This window comes from Myotis brandtii, unplaced genomic scaffold (genome assembly GCF_000412655.1).
Source record: "Myotis brandtii unplaced genomic scaffold, ASM41265v1 scaffold137, whole genome shotgun sequence".
Taxonomy (NCBI): Eukaryota; Metazoa; Chordata; class Mammalia; order Chiroptera; family Vespertilionidae; genus Myotis; species Myotis brandtii.
Genome location: NW_005354874.1, coordinates 3,133,998 through 3,148,794, shown reverse-complemented (window position 1 = coordinate 3,148,794; position 14,797 = coordinate 3,133,998). Strand labels below are relative to the sequence as shown.

Here is a 14,797-nt window from a genome sequence, read left to right as displayed (position 1 = left end):
AAAGTTCATTGTCTTGAATTAAGATACTGTGTAAGGTACCAAGACCTCAGGCTTATCTAGTGAAAGGCAGTGTGGAATATATTATCCTCAACCATGAAGGTAATTTACATCTTCTCACTTCCTCTTGGGGTGATAAAAAATCATTACAGCAGCCAGCAACTGTATGTTCAATGTGTTTGTTATAGTTTACAATCCAGCTTACAGATTTCTTTTAAGTTTATAGAGACGCTTAAAAAATTACCCACCTTTTCCAATTTTGCCACCATCTGGGCAAACAATGTGAATATTGGCAAGCAAAGGCTTACAGGTGAAGACTGAGGCTCAGCAGTACTTTGAAACCTGATAGCATTGCCCTTCAAAACTGCCTGTGGCTTCCCTCCATTGTGCTCCTTTACTAAGCCTTTGAACAAGCCTGGAACACCCTCAGGGAACATTAGCAGATGCTAAAACATTTTATTAGCTGATTTATTAAGCAATTGAGGGTCATTCTTTGAAAAATGGAGAGAGAAATCCAGACACAACAGAAGTTAGAGAAATCAGAAATCAATGTTTGGAAAAATGGTAGCTAGTAACTTCTTTTCTTTGTTAGCATACCAACCTAATTCAAAACTGACCTGCGTCTGTTCAAATGCTTAAGTTTTTGTTTTTTTGTTTTGTTTTGTTTTCAGTGAGAGGAGGCTCAGGAAAAGTGTGGAAGTAAAAAGAAAAAAAAGAAACAAACAAACAAACAAAGAAAAAAGTGCAAGCCCTGTTGCTGTATTTATAGAAAATACAAATTGAACTGGAACATTTTTGTAATTTGTCCCTTTTCAGGTCTGCACAGAGCTAAAATTATATAGAAAAAAAAAAGTCACAAGATAATATCCATAGCTAAATATCTTGATAGAAGAACATTACCTAGAATGGGCAACTTATTGTTTCAGGGGAGTGGAATGGGTGAATACCAGGCTGGGTTTGACAGGCACAGGGAAGTCCTACCAACAAGTTCTCATTAGATGGCAGAAGCTGACATGCACACTTTCAGATAATGTATTTTCCTTCTCTGGGTCTCATTTTGAGATAACACATACTCCTGGAAAAGTGAATGGAAGGAAGTCACTCCCAATTTAGTGTGCATGTGCTTCTAAGAGGTCTTTCTTACGACAGACAGACTAGAATAATGAATGAGAAACCAGGGCCAGGGAAGCAGAGCAGAGCTTGCAGGGTATTCAGGCAGCCACTGCTTAGTCCCTCTTCCTTGCAATTCTGCAGCCATGGAAGACTAAAGCAACCACATTTTCTTTACAGTTTCCCCCAGGTCCTGCCATGCTTCTAAAAGAACATCATAGATTGTTCATTCGTGTAATGATTTTCATTCGCAACACAGACAGTACAACATTCATTAATAACAAGGAGAGATCCAACCTACTGACCTTCCAGAATCCCAGCAGATCGTGAATCATTAAGTAGCTGATTAAAAACAGTCCACATTCTGGCTCTTCTTAAAATACTGTTTTATTTTGTGCTTCCTTGTATTCAAAGAGCCGCCTTCTATTAACATTCACAAAGCAAAAAGGTAGGATCAGAAGAAATAGCAAGACAGAAGTCATGTCAGCCAGATGGACCAAACTTGACTTTGTTGGGCCAAGCATGGGCTCTAAGAGACCTGCTCATGTTGTGGAAGCCAAATTAATTGCCTATAAGTCTCTGCCTTTTAAAAAGTCATGATGGGCAGTTCTCCTTGCTCATTAATAGTAAAGCAATTGTTGGTAATTGTTCTGGATTTCAACATCTAATTAAAGCTAAATGGCTAGATTTGCATACAAAGAACAATAGAAGGTTTGTTATCCACAGTAGACCACAGCCTGTCTGAGGGGAAGTGCAGTTGTGTCCTGGAACTGTTTCTGGATGGGCCCACCCACCCTGGGCTATGACTGATCTTAGGGTAGGGAGGCCGGCTCATGGGGGAGGTGAGGGCAAGGACCCCCCCCCCCCACAATCCCACAGGCATAATCAGCTTCACAATGCAATGTCATTAAAACTTGCATGCTAATTATTGCTAATTGTTTCATGCAAATAGAAGCCATTTCATTCAGAAGATAGACTTTTTTTCCCCAAAAGCTTAAATCTTGCTGTTCATAAGAAAGACCCAGAATGCTTAACTCACCTTAAAATAACTATTCAAGAAAGATTTTACAGTTTTAGTATTTCCCCAAGATATAAAGGAATCTAGGTTTCTTTATTGAAAGGATTCAGATCTTCCATCAAAGGAAGCTAGTTAGATTTAACCTGATTATTAATTGCACTTGTTGGCAAAATGTGAAATTTACCAATTAGAAATCAATAGGTGTTCATCACTTTTTTTTTTCTTTTTGGTTAAACAAATATTATTAATAGCATTAAACCCTAGAATGGCCCTTTAGAAATTGTCCCCTAATTAATCCTAGAGGGCCCCATGAACAGTGAAATATTGAACATGTTTGATGTAGACACAAAACTGGCCTTCTCCAAAATCAATGCTAAATGCTATAAATCCAATGATTGATTGTCAAAAGTCAAATGGAAAAAAATGGCTAAAATAAATGCTGAGTGTAAATGGATTACTAGAGCAACACCTCATTTATTTTGTATTTAGAGCTGTCCAGTTTTGATGCTGCCTTAAACTGAGCCTGGAAATGTTTAATCATGCCATCACATTGAGTAAGACCAAAGATTTGTGGTATAGTCATAGTTTACCACCTCCTTGGAAATAACACTAAAAAGATTGAATAATCCCATGGCCCACAGTTTATTACCTGCTGGGGAGGCTCAGCTAGTATGAGAGATTTTAAATGAATTGTTATCAGAGAAATGCATGGATGGTCTTTCTACATTGCTAGTGGGAGTGGGGTTACTGGGTGTAAGCATTTCTGGAGGGTGAGATGTGGTAGAAAGCTTTATTTTCATGGAATTATGTTTCTCACTTTGCAAAGTCGCATTTCCCTGAATCCAGTCCTGGAAGATGGGCTGGGGATTCAGCAGAGCTAGAAGCAAAGACAATGTTCAAAGTTTCTGTTCCATGTTGGAACTAGGTCTGGTTTAGCATTAGGCTAGATGCAGTCCATTGGTCCATTGTGTGTGGGGTCCACATGGATGTGGGCCATGTGTGTGAATGCAGGAGCATGAGACCCCTACAAGCCAGGAATCAATGGAGAACAAGCAAGAGAGCAAACTCCTTTGTTTTGGAGCTTTAGTATCTCAAACCTTCCTGCACTGCCAGTGGCCACGCCTCCTCTGGCCACAGATCTATTCCCAGGTGTGATTGACAGGGAAGTACCTTCCCTGTGCTACCCAGACCTTAGTGGACATGCATCTGTTCTTCCCTTGTCCAGTCCTTCCCACCATTGATCTGCAGGGACTAGAGCTGGGAGTGTTGAACTGCAGCTTCCTGACAAAGCTGCACAAATGATGCACCTACACAATTTGGCCTTCCCTTTGCTCCTTTCCAGCTATTCATAACTAGGTTAAATTGCTGTGGTGTCAGAATGGATATTTCTTTCTTTTTTTTAAATATATTTTATTGATTTTTTACAGAGAGGAAGGGAGAGGGATAGAGAGTTAGAAACATCGATGAGAGAGAACCATCGATCAGCTGCCTCCCGCACACTCCCTATTGGATATGTGCCCGCAACCAAGGTACATGCCCTTGACTGGAATCGAACCTGGGACCCTTGAGTCCGAAGGCCGACGCTCTATCCATTGAGCCAAACCAGTTAGGGCCAGAAAGGATATTTCTGAATGTAATTTGTTTTGTAAAAAGAAAATTAATATCAGAGAGAAAAGGGTGTTGTTTTTTTAATAGCAGAAAAAGTTTAGACAAAAAAAGGATTTCGGGAGAGATTCCATTCCATTGCATTTTGTGACATTCTGTTCCCTGCCTGTGGCCTCAGAAGGGGAACTGGATGCTGTTTCTGTCAGAGGCGCCCTGGGAGAAGAATTGGGATCACTCCCAGATTTCATTACATGTCTGCAATAAGAGAGGAAAGAAATGGAAGAGAAGAAAAGAAAGGAGAGATAAGCGCACGGGGCGAAGACAGGGACGGTGTGGCTAATAAGTAGAGGCTGTGCTTGGTTTAGTAGTGCCTGGGTGGATCCAATCTTCTCTGCCTTAGCCGTCTTCTGCTTTTATTGTTTTTGGCATTTCCTTCCCAAAGAGTTTCAGCTCTCTGACATATAAAGGGATGGTTTTAAAAACAACCAATTTGTAATTCCTTGGCAGCACACAGATTTGATTTTCTGACTTTTTAAAAACCACCACCACAAGTACAACAAAGTATCAAGTAAATTCTCTTTAAAAATTGGCACCAGGTCAGAGTGATTCATCTGTCACAAAAGAAAATATAAAACTGCTCATGAAATGGCCTGGATATCCACCTATTTCTCCCTTCCCTCTCCAAAAAGGCTTCGTCTTACTAGAGATTTCCTCCTCATTTACAGAAGGCTTACCTCCCATGCCTGCTTTCCTTAACTTTCCTTATCGTAAAAGCCTACTACAGTTCCTCTCTCCCACTTCCCATTGTTCCTGAATATTTTACTAATAAAAAAATAATCCAAGACTTGAAATAAGGCGAAAGGATGGGCAGCACAATATCATATGGGAAAAAGGCCCCCAAGAATTATCTAAGGGAATGTGTTTTGTTCAATTCACTGATTACTAATTTTAAAAGATCTCCCAAAAGTAAGTTTCATGCTAATTTGGAGATTTTTATTCAGGGAGACAAAAATAACTTATATCCAGGAGAAATTATATTTTCAAAAGTTATCCTTCATTATCTTACAGGAAGTTTTATACCTAACCTAGCAACCATATCTTAATATTTTTTTATTAAGTTGCCTATGAATATCTAGCTCCTCTAATGCTCTTTGAATTGGTTCTATCATCTTGCTGGTTCTCTCATGAATTAAGGAGTTAAACAAAATCTTTTTTTTTAATATATTTTTATTGATTTTTTTACAGAGAGGAAGGGTGAGGGATAGAGAGTTAGAAACATCAATGAGAGAGAAACATCGATCAGCCGCCTCCTGCACACCCCCCATCGGGGATATGCCCGCAACCAAGGTACATTTGACTGGAATCGAACCTGGGACCCTCCAGTCTGCAGGCCGACGCTCCATCCACTGAGCCAAACTGGTCAGGGCTAAACGAAATCTTTGACACTTTTCTATTTGTGTGAGAACCACAGTTTTAATGTCTTGATAATTATATTTTGGCAGTAATCAATTTTTTATATATTTCTATTACTAATATTATTTAACTCACTGGTTTTACTTTTTAATTATACTGTGAAATTTCAAAACCAGAGCTTTTTATTTCTGTATCTGTGTCACCAGCATGGGTTCCTGGCACTCAGTAGGTGCTCAATGAATGCTGTTTGTATGTTGCTGAATTTTATTTCATGACTACACTCAGACATCAACAGAGCACAGTCATCTACATTTGGTCCCAGAAGCTTATATTTATTTCTCCCTGATTTGGAATTTGTGTTGGTAAATAGTTTTTATTTTAATTCATGCTCCATAACATAAACTGGATCCTAGCCTGCCTCATCTGGTATTCCACATGTGTGTACACTGTAAGAGATTCAGATGTGCAAGCAGGGCATTCTGCCCCCTATACTTAATCAAATGCATATATGTGAATATCTACATGCTAGTGAAGAGTAGGAAAATTAGCCAAGAGAAAGGAAAGAGGCCACATTGTCATTTGCATTATGGTTTTCACAGATTCTTCCTCCATAAAAGTTGCTAATCTATAATAATAAAAATGTAATATGCTAATTAGACCAGACATCCTCCGGACGTCTTTCAGGATGACCTTCTGGATGAAGCTGGGGCTACGAGGTAAGCCTGGGTCCCAGGTGCCAGAGGGAAACAGGTGCCAGCAGCAGAGGGAAGGAAGGCCTACTCTTGCATGATTTTCATGCATTGGGCCTCCAGTTTAACAATAAAATTTGAACTTGCTTTTTAGTGTATAAAACTGCTGAAAAATTTTATTTTTTCCCCTGAAAATAGGCTTCTTTTCTGGACCAGATGCCATACTTGAATATGTAACCAGTGGGATGGGGTGGAGGTGGGAGGGGGTTGGGAGAAGAAAGAAAGAAAAGAAAACAGACATTGACAGCAGTAACCAAAATAGGCTTCAAATATTGTTAGAAAATTTCTGACATTTCAAAATAAATCCAAGTCTACAATATCCATGTCATTTCACTGAAAATTGCATGGTTAATGGCACTTCAGAAACATTGTTTGATCAGTTTCTCATATCCTCTTACCATACCTAATCCTTAGAAAGTATTTTGCTAGCCAGAACTTGTATTTTATGTTTCAATTGGTTTAAATTACTATAAATAGCTAAAAGTTTTAAGTAATGAGTCAAATTCAATTTTCTCAATTTGCTACTACATAAATTAGGGTCTTTAATCTTTTTTTATTATTTTCCAATCACTAGACTGCAGATGTAAAACAATACACATTTTATTTTTAGGTATTATTTATGTACTTTAGACTGGTTCAATAATTTTATCTTCCATGCATTCTATACCAAATCCAAATTTCTCAGAATATTTACTTCAATATTATATCTCAAAGACTCTGGAAGAACTTTTCAAAAAGTATGGACAAATTCTCCAGATGTTCTAAATTTCATTTTAAGAAAAAACCTTGTCTCCAAACAGTATTTCTTTATACATTTTCAAACACAAAAGAAAAGGATACTAAGAACTGTGAAAACTCAATATAAACATAAAAGTAATCCTATTTAATAAAAGAATAATATGCAAATTGACCATCACTCCAACACACAAGATGGCCACCCCCATGTGGACACAGATGGCCAGCAGGGGAGGGCAGTTGCGGGGGACATGCAGGGAAGGGCAGTTGCGGGGGACCAGCCCTATAGGGGGGGACAGTTGCGGGGAACGCCAGCAGGGGGGGAGGGCAGTTGAGGGGGACCAGCCCTGCAGGGAGGGCAGTTGGGGGGGACCCAGGCCTGCAGGGGAGGGCAGCTGGGGGACCATTCCTGCAGGGGAGGGCAGTTGGGGGGAACCAGGCCAGCAGGGGAGGGCAGTTGAGGGGGACCCAGGCCTGCAGGGGAGGGCAGTTGGAGGGGGGACCAGGCCAGCAGGGGAGAGCAGTTAGGGGCGACCAGGCCAGTAGGGGAGGACACTAACTCACAAGATGTTGATGGTCTGTAACAGAGGTTGGCAAAAGCCAAATCTAGCCCATTGCCTGTTGTTTAGATAAAGTTTAATTGGAAAACAGCCATGCCCATTTGTTGATGTATTGCCTTTGGCTGCTTTTGCATTATAACAGAAAAACTGAGTAGTTAAAATTGAGACCACATGACCCATAAGCCTAAGAAATTTACTATCTGACCGATTACAGTAAGTTTCCTGAACTCTGGTCTGTAGGCCAGAAAATTGATTTATTGATTTATAAACTATACAGTAGCTCAGACACTTCAGATTTTTAAGATAACATATCATCTACCATGTTAAGTCTGAGCAAAGCTAAATTATGAGGTTAAGAACAATGCAAGGAAGCACTTCAAACCATTTGTAAGACATTGAACATTAGCATAACAAGTTATATGCATGGAGGCCACCACATCTATCTATCTATCTATATCTATCTATCTATCTATCTATCTATCTATCTATCTATCTGGCTAATATGCTAATTAGGTAGACTATGTTCAAATATTTGGTACCTTTTCTCCAAAAGATGATATACCTCCTCATTTCCCTGTCCTTTTAAATGTAGATATGGTCATATGACTTGTTCTAGTAAATTAAATTATTAATGACTGGGTAAATGAATGGTAGATTCTTTAAGAACTGCCTTCTCTCTTTCCCTTCTGCTGCTGTGACAGGCTGGGTTCTAGCAAGAGGCAGCCCTGTCAGCTGGTCCAGAGGTGAAGGTGATGGCTAAGTAGAGCTATAGCTACCCAGGATCAACACACAGCCTGGCAAAGAACTAAACCTTGTGGTTACAAGCCACTGAAAAGTTGGGAGTCACTTCAGCATGACCCTAGGCTATCCTAACTGATACAAGACTGAACTATATGCTCCTTAGACATGATCTCTAGCACTCCGTTTTTAACAAGATGAGTTTTTAAATTGGCACAATATAGTTGACTCTTGATCAATGTGGAAGTTAGGGGAGTAGTCAAAAACCCATGTACATGACTTTGACTTCCCCAAAATTTAACTACTAATAGCGTACCATTGACTTAACTACTAAAGCCTTACCAATAACATAAACAGTCAACACATATTTTCTATGTTATATGTATTATGTACTGCAGTCTCACAATAAAGTGAGCTAGGGGAAAGAAAATGTTATTAGGAAAATCAGGAAAAGAAAATACATTTACAGTATTTATTGAAAAAAGCCTATGTATAAGTGGACTCATGCATTCATGCTTGAGGTTTTCAATGGTCACTGCCTATATAATTTCATTTTTTCAATGCTCATATGCACAAAGGAAACAGAGCCTAGTATTATCTGTGCAAAATTAATTATAGAAATGCATGCAATAAAATAATCTTTACATTGTTTGCATGGTGTCTAAAATCTACATAATACCAACTACTGCAAATGACTAAATCTTGAAATAAACAGACTGAATTAACAAATTTAGTCAGAGCTACATGATACCACTTATTCACCCTCTTACAAAACACTAGATAATTATTTTTTCCTTTCTACTGTCTTAATATAACTTTCTGCTTTGAGCTGAAGAATTCATACTTGGGGCTTATCAACTGCAAACAGTAGCAATCCAGAGACATTTAATTAACTGTGGGGTGGGTAGTTGCATTTTTTAGGTTGTTACCTGGAACTTTCTCAATTTAGAATAGTATCTTGTTGCCTAAGAATCAATCACTTGCAATTGAAAACAGAGCAGTTAGCACTGACTTTTTATTTTTTTTTTCAAAGCTAGTCATTTGGAAATAAAGACAGAGAAAAAATAAGTAAGATGGGAAAGGAAGGGAGAAGAAAAAGATGTTAATAAGGAAATTATGTGCAAATCCGTGTTTTCTAAACGTTTGCAATGAATGAATCTTCTCTACAGTTGGCATAACATTTCATTTTACTCTAAAATCCTTCATTAAAGGCTACAGGGGACACATTCTTCATGGACTTATTTTATTTTTTGTTATTTCTCACCGAAGTATATTTTTTCCATTGATGTTTAGAGAGAGCGAGAGAGAGGAAGGGAGGGGGGAGAAAGACAGAGAGACACATCGATGGGAGAGAGATACATGAATTAGTTGCCTCCCGCATATGCCACAATTGGGGCCAGGGGTGGAACCTGCAACCCAGGTACCTACTCTTGAAGGGGAATCTAACCACCTAGCAAAACCAGCCAAGGTGGGGTTTTTTTTTTGTTGTTGTTGTTTTCTCCTGCCTCTTCCTAAAATACTCAGTGCTGACAAAAGTGATACAATTTCTTTGAGCAGCATATTGCTAAACAATACATTTCCTGTTTGCTTAGTGAGATTTTATACTGGGAAACCTTGAAGTGTGAGGTTTTCTAAGCAAAGGAACGAACAGGCATGGCATTGTCATTTATCTAATTTCATCACATCACTTTCAGGCAAATAAAAACATGGCAGCTTTGCAATAATAGGGAATCCTTTTTGAAATGAAATACTGCAAGTGGTTATAAACAGAACTTTGGACATTGCATTCTGTCCTATTTTGATTACCTCACTCTTATCCCCTTTTTCAGAAACCTAAAGCAGTTCCTGATTTCTTTCCCACTCAAAATTAAAATTCCAATCCCTGTCCTCCCTTATCTAAATGCCTTCTGTTCTCACAAAGCAGGAAGAATTTCCACCTTTTGTAGGAAAATCTGCATGTCACCATTCTTCAGAATAGTCATCATGCCTTGACACACGCAACTGAAGCTTTCATATGTTAATACTTCATTTCTTTATTCACACTGATTCCACAAACTTTTACCAAGTGCTTACTAATGTTGGGCAATATGCTCAGTTGTGGATATTAGTAGGGAGCAAGACAGATCTTGTCTCTACCCTCATGAAGCTCTTGATCTAGGGAAGAAAAAAATATTCAAATAATCATAGAAATATAAAAATAAAACTCTTCCCTGAGGAAGAGCAGACAGAGCTTAGGTTCAAAGAATGAGAAGGACAAATAACCCTGGGGAAGAGGGAGGGAAGATCTGTCTAGACAGAGAGAGTGACATATGCAAAGATTCTGTGACATATGCAAGGTATATAACATATCTTATATAATAAAAGCCTAATATGCAAATTGTCCCCTCAGGTATTTGTTCGAGGAGAAAGTTATTTTGGAAGATAAGAGAGGCAAGAGTCCTTGACTAAAGGAATGGTCCTTGAGTCAAGTACTATGGCAATCTCAAGTAAGATTAAGGCAAAGAAGGACAGGTGATAATCTTACCCGGAAAGTGGCAGAGAATAGCCCTGAGCAGAGAGTTTAGAGAGAACCCACCTCAGTGGCCTAGAGGCCCCATGGAATGAACTGACCTCAATTCTGGCTCTGGGTGAGCTTATATCCTTCCTAATTTAAATAAGGAAGGGCCAGCTTGTGAGGAGCTCAGAGGGTGGTGCTTGAAGCCCATTTGGTCGCCTGCAAACTTTCCCTAGGATTCCAAAAATAATATTGGTTTAAAAAAAACACACAAGTCTCAATGAAGCTCATCTGGTGTCAGTTGAGCACTCATTCTAGACAGGGTGCAGTGTCCGGGGTACAGAAAAATAGAGATGAAGACAAAGGAAGCTTCTGTCCTTTAGGGATTTTTAGTTCATTAGGGCAGTTATTATACAACCCCTGTTAACATGCATATGGTTAGCATGCATATGGAGAAAGCTCAAGTTCTGTACATCTTTTCTCTCCATTCTTTAAAATAAATTCTTCGTTTATAGTTTATTCTACGAACACTTGTCTGAGTGTCCTGAGTGACATTAGCCCTCTGTGAATTTCCCCCTGACAACATAAAGTTGATTTCCATACAAACCCTCTTAACCCAGTTACAGGCACTGAGGCCTGTGTTTTTCTCTATGCAGTAGCATGGATTGCTGAATATGATTTCAATTCTATGGAATTTTCCAGTTTCATCTGATTCTTCCAACAATCCTTTGATATAGGTAGGGCAGGGTTCTTTTAATTACTTTTTAATTGAGATATAATCCATATACCATAAAATTCACTATTTTAAGGTATGTAATTAAATGTTTTGATGCTTTTTTTTAGCATTTTCACAGAGTTATGAAAGCATCATTATTATCTGATTCAAGAATTTTCATCCTCCCATAAAGAAACTTCATACCCACTAGCAGGCACTCTCCATTTCTCCCTCATCGCCTAACTCCACCCTCTGGACACCATTCATTTATTTCCTGCTTCTATGAATTGGCTTATTCTGGAAATTTCATATACATGGAATCAATGTAGCCTTTTGCAACTGGCTTCTTTCACTTAGAATAATAGTTCAAGGTTCAACTTTATTGTAACAGCGGTATTTCATTATTTTTATTGCTGAATAATAATCATTGCATGGATGGACCACATTGTCTATTCACTAACTGCGTTGTTTCTACTTTGGGGCAATTATATATCCTGGTGCTAGGAACATGAGTGTGCAAGTTTATTTGTGTACATGTTTTCAACTTTCTTGGGTGCGTACCTAGGAATGGAATGGCTGGGTCATATGGTAACTCTATGTGTTACTTTTCAGGAACTGCCAAACATTTTCATATTGAATGTACCACGTTACAATCCCACTACAATGTCTGAGGGTTCCAGTTTCTCCACATCCTCACCAACATGTGTTATTTTCTGATTGACCTGGTTAAGGGCAGATTTTATTGTCCCCATGTCACAGATAAAAAAAGATTGCCCTACAAAGCAATTATTTAAAAAGGCCAGGACTCAAACATTAGTTTTCAAATTCTTAGGTCAGCTTTCTTCCTGTGGCACCCCAAATTAATTATGAAATCATATCAAATATCAAGGTGTTATAAAGGCATAAAATGATGCCCTAAAAGTCACTTAGGTATGACAATTCAGAGAAGTGGTGCACACTACACACACATTCACATTCATGTATGTGCACCCATTCATCATGTTACTGGTTTCACAGTACTCAACAGAATACCAATGCACTAATGAGAAGTTTTCAAAGAAGTTGAATGTCAATTATAGTAATACCTTTGACACTGAGAGAAGATGATCCATTAACATTAAAAGCATGTATTTTTTTAGTTCTTCAGATTGACTTATGTTGTGATTATAGCCTATGGTTCACTAGGTCTGGACACTTCTATTCATGCCATTAGATCATTGTTATTTTAGAAAGAGGCACAGTATTATCTAAAGCTGAAGTATCCAATTCTTCAAACTGCTTCTTAAATTGTTCCAAAGCACAATCTTTTAGAATTTTCTCTAAGGTGTATGTCCTTAGAAAAGTACATACTTGAAGTTTGGGCATTGACTTGATTATTATTTCAGCCAAATTTGTCAAAATTGGAAATGCTGTCAGACAGGTTATAAGAATAGGACAATAAAATTGACAGTACATGGCCACCAAATTAGTCCCTGACAGTTTTTTCTAATGGAAACAATATAAATATATTGTGAGTGCCATAACAGCATCCCCGACACTTGTCATAGGCAATAGATGAAGTGTATTTTTTTGTTTAAAGCAATAGAAAGACGTTGATGCAGTATCTCAGAACCCTTACACTGAATGAAAATTTCCAGTCTAGTATAAATCAATTCCACAAGAAGGAAGCTGAGACTGAATTTTGAGAAAGTTTCTATTCCTTTATTTAAATCAAACAGTATAATGTAGAAAAAATGAAGGTATGAAATAAACATGGAATTATCTATCCACTTCAGATACTTACTCTCCATGTCTCATTAACACGATCACAGAGCACAGTTAGAACCCATCTCTGAATTACTTTCAGAGTCTGTGGTATTATATTTTTATGATAAAGTCACAGGTATTTAATATTATGGAGAGTTCTGCTGAGCTTGAATTTGAAATAATTCTACTAAGTAATGGCTTACAGTATTTCAATGTGTGCCCATAACTAGTAGGCTAATTGGAAATATTGACAAGTGTTTTGCAAAATCTGTAGCTATTGCTAGACGCATTAGATCTGAGGTAAAGCAGATAAAGAAATGTTTGCAGTCGGCCTTTACCAGTCTAAAAAAAAAAGGTTTGTAGTTGCCCATAACTTTACAAATATGTTATACTGGTGTTGAACATATTTGTAATGTTAGTTAAAATTCCTAATACCAAAAGGAAAATCTACCCTGAGGGTTTGTTTTGAGTTTTTCGCAGAGAAAAACTGTTGGAACTCCTTTTCTAGGAATGTTATGGGGTTCGTGTGTGTGTGTGTGTGTGTGTGTGTGTGAAACCATAACTTGGAGTGATGCACAGGGAGTGGTAAGAAAGGAAAGAAGTATCTGCCTACTTAACCATTTAACCATAAAATCTGGGGATCAGTGAGGCATCAACCAACAAGCACTCCACACCTCAAAGCCTTCCATGTCTCAAGATCCAAATGAGGCAATAAAAACCCAGCCTGCCAGGCACTAAAGCCATCACTTGTGTATAAAATTATTAGATTCTGATTTTGTGTTGCCATTGCATGAACAGTAATAAGACCATCTTAATATTGCTAATACATCCTTTTTTCTAATGTTATAGCATGAACAAGATAAACAATAGATGTTAATCCATAAAAAAGGGAAGAAAAGAGGTAAGACTTGCTCAAAGGAATAAAACTATGTGACAATGAAGGAGAGCTACGCTTCCTTCCCCACACCTTGACCCACAAATACCTATGTATACTTATGATTGGAGTAGCGAGATTTTTTATATATAAAATTGGAAGCACAAGTTATTGATGAAGCAGTTACTCTTCCTTGAAAGGCATAACCAAATGCCCTTACTTTATGCAAACTTAGTGCAGAGCCATTTCTTTGCCTTTTGCAAGAGGAAGTTCAATTCAAATTTAGTTCACACTTTTTGCATGTATTTTGCAACACTCTGCTAGGTTATTGTGCATTAGACTGTGAAGTATTAGCATCAAAATCATTTAAAAATAATGTAACTGATGTACAAGCCATTACGGTAATTTCTATAAAGTTTGGGAGGCTGTTTCTGAAAGTCCAGCGCTCTCTTCAATTTCTCCCCTGCTGCACCATTAGTGCGGGATCGCCCAGCGGTAGGGGAGCCTGTGGAGAGCACATGCTGGCAAAGCGGGGGCACCACAAGTTGTGTATTTGCTCACTGGAGTGCCTGTGTGAAAGAGCTTGCTTTTTGATATTTAAATTTAAAGAGAAAAAAAATAGTTATCATTGAGGGACAACAAGAGCATTGATGGCTTCCTTGGATTTTTTTTTCATTGTTCAGCACTGTTTTTATTTTGAATTATATTTACTATCTTTAGAATCTTTAAGGACTCTATTCATAAAACTCTGTAAAATTTGGAGCACTTAAAATTTGTTAAATAATTTTAGGGATTGTGTCTATGATGCCTTGATATATATATATAGCTATATATTATTAAAAATATACATATATATAGTCTGGCTGATGTATCTCAGTGGTTGAGCATTGACCCATGAACCAAGAGGTCCTTGGTTAGATTCCCGGTCAAGGCACATGCCTGAGTTATGGGCTTGATCACCAGTAGGCAGCTAATCAATGTCTCTCTTGATGCTTCTATCTCTCTATCCCTCTCCCTTCCCTTCCCCTCCCTCTAAAATAAAT

At 38.2% G+C, this 14,797-nt stretch overlaps 1 protein-coding gene across 3 annotated transcripts in view; it reads right to left on the bottom strand.

The window, feature by feature from the left end:
- Positions 1 to 14,797, bottom strand: part of MACROD2 (MACRO domain containing 2) — a 1,947,520-nt gene that overhangs the window by 781,872 nt on the left and 1,150,851 nt on the right. The gene's annotated exons all lie outside the window — the stretch shown is intronic.